We start from the raw sequence: 5,821 nt of genomic DNA, 5'->3' as shown, positions 1-5,821 counted from the left end.
GTGTGTTATATGTGCTCTTATGTGATTATTTGCCTCTGTGTGTATTTTTAGTTGGGAATTGTAGAATTCGGTGTAGAAGGGTATTTTAGTCATTTTGGACTTAGGGGCATTTTGGTCATTTTGAGAGCAGGGGTAATTTTGTTGGAGGATATTTTAGTGCTTAGTAAGAGTATTATTTTACCAAGTTACTAGAGAGGGTGTAGTAATTATTTTAATTACCATTAAGTGACCGTTAGTGTTATAATTTACCATTAAGTGAGTAGTGACATTTTGGGTGTTAAAATAGAAATGGGTTAGGCCCATTAAGGTTTGAGAGATAAGCCCAATTGAGTAGAGCATATATCTAAACTCTAGTTGTTGGTGAAATTAGGTTTTACAACATTATTCATTTCATTTCATTTGAGAAGAGAAGAGATAGAGGCTAGAGAGAAGAACAACAACAAGGGTTAGAAGGCAAAGAGGGGATTCATCATCTAGGAGCTAAATTGAAGCTTGGGTTAGGAAATCTTGGTGTTAGAGGTAAGAGGGTTAGATTTCAACCATAATTCACATATTTTTCTTTTTACCCATTTTGTGAAATTGTTGAATTGAGCCTAATTGCTTGTAAATTCGTGTACATGTTTTGATGCAATGTTTGGGTATGTGAATTAAATGTTAATTGAGTTGTTGATGATGAAATTACATGCTTAAATTGTGGTTATATGTGTGCTTTGCATTTTTGTCCAAAAATGATGATATGAAGTGTTGTTGTGATGAATTGTTGATAAATTCATGATGTTTAGATGCTGTTGTTGTTGAGAGGTGTTGTTGTTGATGATTAAAACATTGGGTAATCATAATTGATGAAGTTTGCTATGAACTTGTGTTGTTTTTGAAGTTTGATGGAAAATGGGTCAAATGATGATTTTTGTTTAGAGAATGTTTTGGGACAAATTTGATATGCATTTGTGTGTCTTTTCATGTTTAGAAATGTTTGGATGAACCTTGGGATCAAATTTGGGCATTGTGGAGTCAAAATTGGGGTTTTGGGGTGAAAAAGGCTCTTTTTCCCGAGACTGAACTTTCATAACTCGCAGCTGCGAGCAAGCTTACTCGCACCAGCGAGTAACTGCTAACTCGCAGTGGCGAGTAGCCCTACTCGTAGTGGCGAGTTGTCACAGGACAGGGTTCCTGTTTTGCACTCCCGCATCTTTTTCGCTCGTTTCAGTCGTGAACTGGTTTTTGGTACAAACATGAAAATTGTAGATAATTTTTTTATCTTTCTAAGGGCGTTGGTTTGACTTGAATACGATTTTTGGTTTGCAAGTTATGGGGAGAATACTCTTGAAACGTTTTGTCGAAAATCCCGCATAGCTAGTTCTAAGTCGACCCAAATCCTTGTGGAATGTTTTTAATCTTTGAAACTTGAATTTTAAGAGTGCAACTAAGGTGGCTAAACTGTGATGTAGTGAACCTACTTGTTTTTACTTAGAAATTGGGAAATTCTTTGAAAAATGATAATTGAGACGAACTTTGTGATTTTTATGAATTCGTCGTATTTGGCCGATGAAATGCTTATGTAACCTCTACTGCACGTATATGTGACTTGTAAGAATACATGGCATAGGCAATTGATCTTGTTTACTTGGTTTTGACTTAAATGTTCAATTAATTTAATGTTGTGATTTTGAGAGACGAACTTAACTAAAGAGGACTTTTGAGAACCAATTGATTGTGAATCCTTTACGGAGAATTGTTATATGTTATGTGAAGATGATTGGTGGTGTGATTATGTCACAACTTCATGTTGTGTGATTTTTGATGTTGTTGGTGATTGTATATATGTTAAATTGGTGGTGAATTGTTGATGATTGCATATATACAAGTATTGGTGATGGTGAGGTGATTATTGTTTGTGTGAACATATGCATTTGTAGTTGAGTCATATGTTCATGCATTCATGACTGATGGTGGTGGATTTTATATCCAAGACTGATGGTGGCGGATTTTATATCCAATTGAGGTGAGTACGATGTTTTTGTTACATCGAAGGTGACGACCTGGAGGTGACTGGTACCACATGCATCTAGATGAGTCTAGAATCATTGCATAAACTATTGGTGGATTGAATTGCATTGCAATGTGTTTTATGATTGATTGCTAACTGTAATTTGTGGATTGAATTATTGAGGGTTAATTGTTGATTGACAAGGTGAATTTGTGATATGTGTATGATACACTTGTTGAGATGAACTTGGAATGATGGTAAAGAATAATATGCATGTGTTGTGGATACTTGTGAATATATGTATGGATTGTTATTCTTGAATATATTCTTTCATTTCCAATGTTCATAATAAATGTTTTTCGTAGATTATGATGATGTAATGCTAACCCTCAATGGTTTACCACCTACCTTTCTGTATGGACGGGTAGATGGAGTGCAGGATGCTTAGTTGTTTGCTTGATGATGCCGAGGAGTGGAGTTCCTCTTTTTCATGCAAGTGTCTAGATTAGGGCTCTGATCTAGGATAGTTCTTGCATGTTGTTTTATTTTGACTATGTATTTCGGAGTTGTTGAGATATTTTGTTATTCGAGATTTGGAGGATACAATTGTATCATGTTGATATTGGGAGCTGTTTTATGAATTATATGACTATTCCGCTGCTATGTTGTGTAACATGATCTTTATGCATGTATAATTGTGGTTTGATTTGGAGACGTAGCATCTATTTCTAGAATATGTCTGATGTATTCGCGCGTTTTACCGCTTATTAGAAATAGGGTGTTACAAGTTGGTATCAGAGCCGTGGTCAGTCTTCTCTGGACTAATAGACTAATAGACTAGTGTTTGTTGATTTACCCTGTTAGTATGCGAATGGTAATGAGTTACCTTCGGTACTTGTTCTTGGTTGTTGTGCTGTTGTTCTTATCTGTTGGTTGTTTTTCCCGTTGTATGCGACATGTACGGAAGTACTGTCGATACTTGTTCCGGTGTTCCGTTCTTTTAGGCGGGTCTGAGCTAAGTGGGGAGAAGCCGCATACTCCAGGTATCTTTTGGATAGAGAAGCTCAGTTGTTTGTGGTTGTGGTTTCGGCAAAGTTTGAGGAGCTTTCGAGGTTTTGTCCGTACATCAATGCGGAGGATGCTATGGTTTCCAAGTGTGTGAAGTTCGAGAGCGGTTTGAGGCCCGACATCTATCAGTATATGTGTATTCAGGAGATCCGTGATTTTGATACTTTGGTGCATAAGTGTCGTATGTTTGATGAAGCTGGAAAGGTCAAGGTTAATCATTACAAGGCTCAGAATGAGAAGAAAGGAAAGAGTCATGGATTTGGGAAGCCGTAAAACAAGGACAAAGGCAAGAAGAGAGAATCTGGTGGAGGCTCTAAGGTGAATGTTGCTGAGGTGAGGTGCTACAAGTGTGGCACATTGGGCCATTTTGCTAATGATTGCAAGGGTAGTGAGAAGTGCTACAAGTGTGGAGAAGCAGGTCACAAGGCTGTTGAGTGCAAGAAGGAGATCACTTGCTACAATTGTGGTGAGAAGGGGCATATCAGTACTAGGTGTACCAAACCGAAGAAGGCTGCGGGCAAGGTGTTTGCATTGAATGCGGAAGAGGTAGAGCATCCGGATAATCTCATCTGAGGTATGTGTTTTATCAATAGTACTCCTTTGATTGCAATTATTGATACTGGTGCTACTCATTCTTTTATTGCGGTTAGTTGTGTTGAGCGTTTGGGTTTGGTTGTGACTCCGTTGTCTCGATGGATGGTTATCGACACCCCGACTAGTGGTTCAGTGACTACTTCTTTAGTGTGTGCTAAGTGCCCTATTAGTTTTGGCAATGTTGATTTTGAGTTGGATCTTGTGTGTCTTCCGTTGAAGCATATGGACGTGATTTTCGGTATGGATTGGATGTTGACTTTTGGTGTTTACATTAATTGTTTGACCAAGAGTCTGACGTTTTCTAAGCCGGTAGCTGAGGAAGGTGGTAAGTTCTTGACCGCGGAGCAAGTGAAGAAGTCCTTGGATGGCGAAGCTAGTATGTTCATGATGTTTGCTTCCTTGCCGGTAGTGCAAGAGTTTCCAGAAGTTTTTCCGGACGACATTACCGAGTTACCGCCGGAGAGGGAAGTTGAGTTTGCAATTGATTTGGTACCTGGAACAAGTCCTATTTCGATTGCGCCGTATCGGATGTCTGCATTAGAGTTGGGTGAGTTGAAGAAGCAGTTGGAAGAGTTGCTTGAGAAACAGTTTATCAGGCCAAGTGTTTCGCCGTGGGGAGCTCCTGTGTTATTGGTTAGGAAGAAAGATGGAAGCATGAGGTTGTGTGTGGATTATCGACAGTTGAACAAGGTAACAATCAAGAATCGGTATCCGCTTCCGAGGATTGATGATTTGATGGATCAGTTGATTGGTGCGGAAGTGTTCAGCAAGATTGACTTGAGGTCAGGATATCATCAGATTAGAGTAAAGGTGGAAGATATATCCAAAACTGCGTTCAGAACGAGGTATGGACACTATGAGTATTCTGTGATGCCATTTGGAGTATCTAATGCGCCAGGTGTTTTCATGGAATATATGAATAGAATATTTCATCCTTTTCTGGATCGTTTTGTGGTGGTGTTTATAGATGATATTTTGGTGTATTCGAAGTCTGAAGAAGAGCATGCCGAGCATTTGAGGATTGTGTTAGGAGTCTTGAAGGAGAATAAGTTGTTTGCTAAGTTGTCCAAGTGTGAGTTTTGGTTGCGGGAAGTGAGTTTCCTTGGTCATGTGATTTCTAAAGGTGGTATTGCCGTGGATCCGTCGAAGGTTGATGCAGTGTTGCAATGGGAATCACCTAAGTTTGTTTTTGAAGTGAGGAGCTTTCTTGGATTGGCAGGTTATTATCGGAGGTTCATTGAGGGATTCTCTAAGTTGGCGTTGCCATTGACGCAGTTGACTCAGAAAGGACAAGCTTATGTTTGGGATGCTAAGTGTGAGAAGAGTTTCCAAGAGTTGAAGAAGAGGTTGACTTCGGCTCCAGTGTTGATTTTGCCGAATCCGAAGGAATCGTTTCTTGTGTATTGTGATGCTTCTAAGATGGGTCTTGGTGGTGTGCTTATGCAGAATCGTCAGGTTGTGGCTTATGCTTCGAGGCAGTTGAAAGTGCATGAGAAGAATTATCCGACTCATGATTTGGAATTAGCAGCTGTTGTGTATGTGTTGAAGATTTGGAGGCATTATCTGTATGGTTCTAAGTTTGAAGTGTTCAACGATCATAAGAGTTTGAAGTACTTGTTTGACCAGAAGGAGTTGAATATGAGGCAGAGGAGATGGTTGGAGTATCTTAAGGATTTTGATTTCCAGTTGAGCTATCATCCTGGAAAGGCCAATGTTGTTGCTGATGCTTTGAGTAGGAAGTCGTTGCATATGTCTGCTTTGATGGTAAAAGAGTTGGAGTTGATTGAGCAGTTTCGAGATTTGAGTTTGGTTAGTGAGTTGACACCGGAGGGTGTGAGGTTGGGAATGTTGAAACTGACGAGTAATATTCTGGAGTAGATCAAGAATGGTTAGAAGGGAGATTTGGAACTTGTAGATCGAGTAGTGTTGGTTAACCAAGGTAAAGGTGGGGATTTCAGGTAGGATGAGAACGGTGTTTTGATGTTTCGTGATCGTGTTTGTGTACCAATTGTTCTTGAGCTTAAGAGGCAGATTTTGGAAGAAGGTCACAGAAGTAGTTTGAGTATTCATCCAGGAGCGACTAAGATGTATCAGGATTTGAAGAGGTTGTTCTGGTGGCCTGGAATGAAGAAAGAGATCGCAGAGTTTGTGTATGCTTGTTTGGTGTGTCAG

General features: G+C 39.5%; 1 long non-coding RNA gene across 1 annotated transcript; it reads left to right on the top strand.

Annotated features, from left to right (window-relative positions):
• The first annotated feature begins 379 nt into the window (after window positions 1-379).
• Window positions 380-2,705, top strand: LOC146929345 (uncharacterized). The gene is made up of 2 exons (XR_015008258.1): window positions 380-519; window positions 2,416-2,705. It is a non-coding gene; the product is annotated as an uncharacterized LOC146929345 (long non-coding RNA).
• Window positions 2,706-5,821: the final 3,116 nt, after the last annotated feature.

The sequence above is a fragment of the Medicago sativa genome, chromosome 4 (genome assembly GCF_051527215.1).
Source record: "Medicago sativa cultivar Bolivia chromosome 4, Bolivia_mono, whole genome shotgun sequence".
NCBI lineage: Eukaryota > Viridiplantae > Streptophyta > Magnoliopsida > Fabales > Fabaceae > Medicago > Medicago sativa.
The sequence above is the reverse complement of the archived record's forward strand: the minus strand, read 5'-3'. Positions and strand labels throughout refer to the sequence as shown.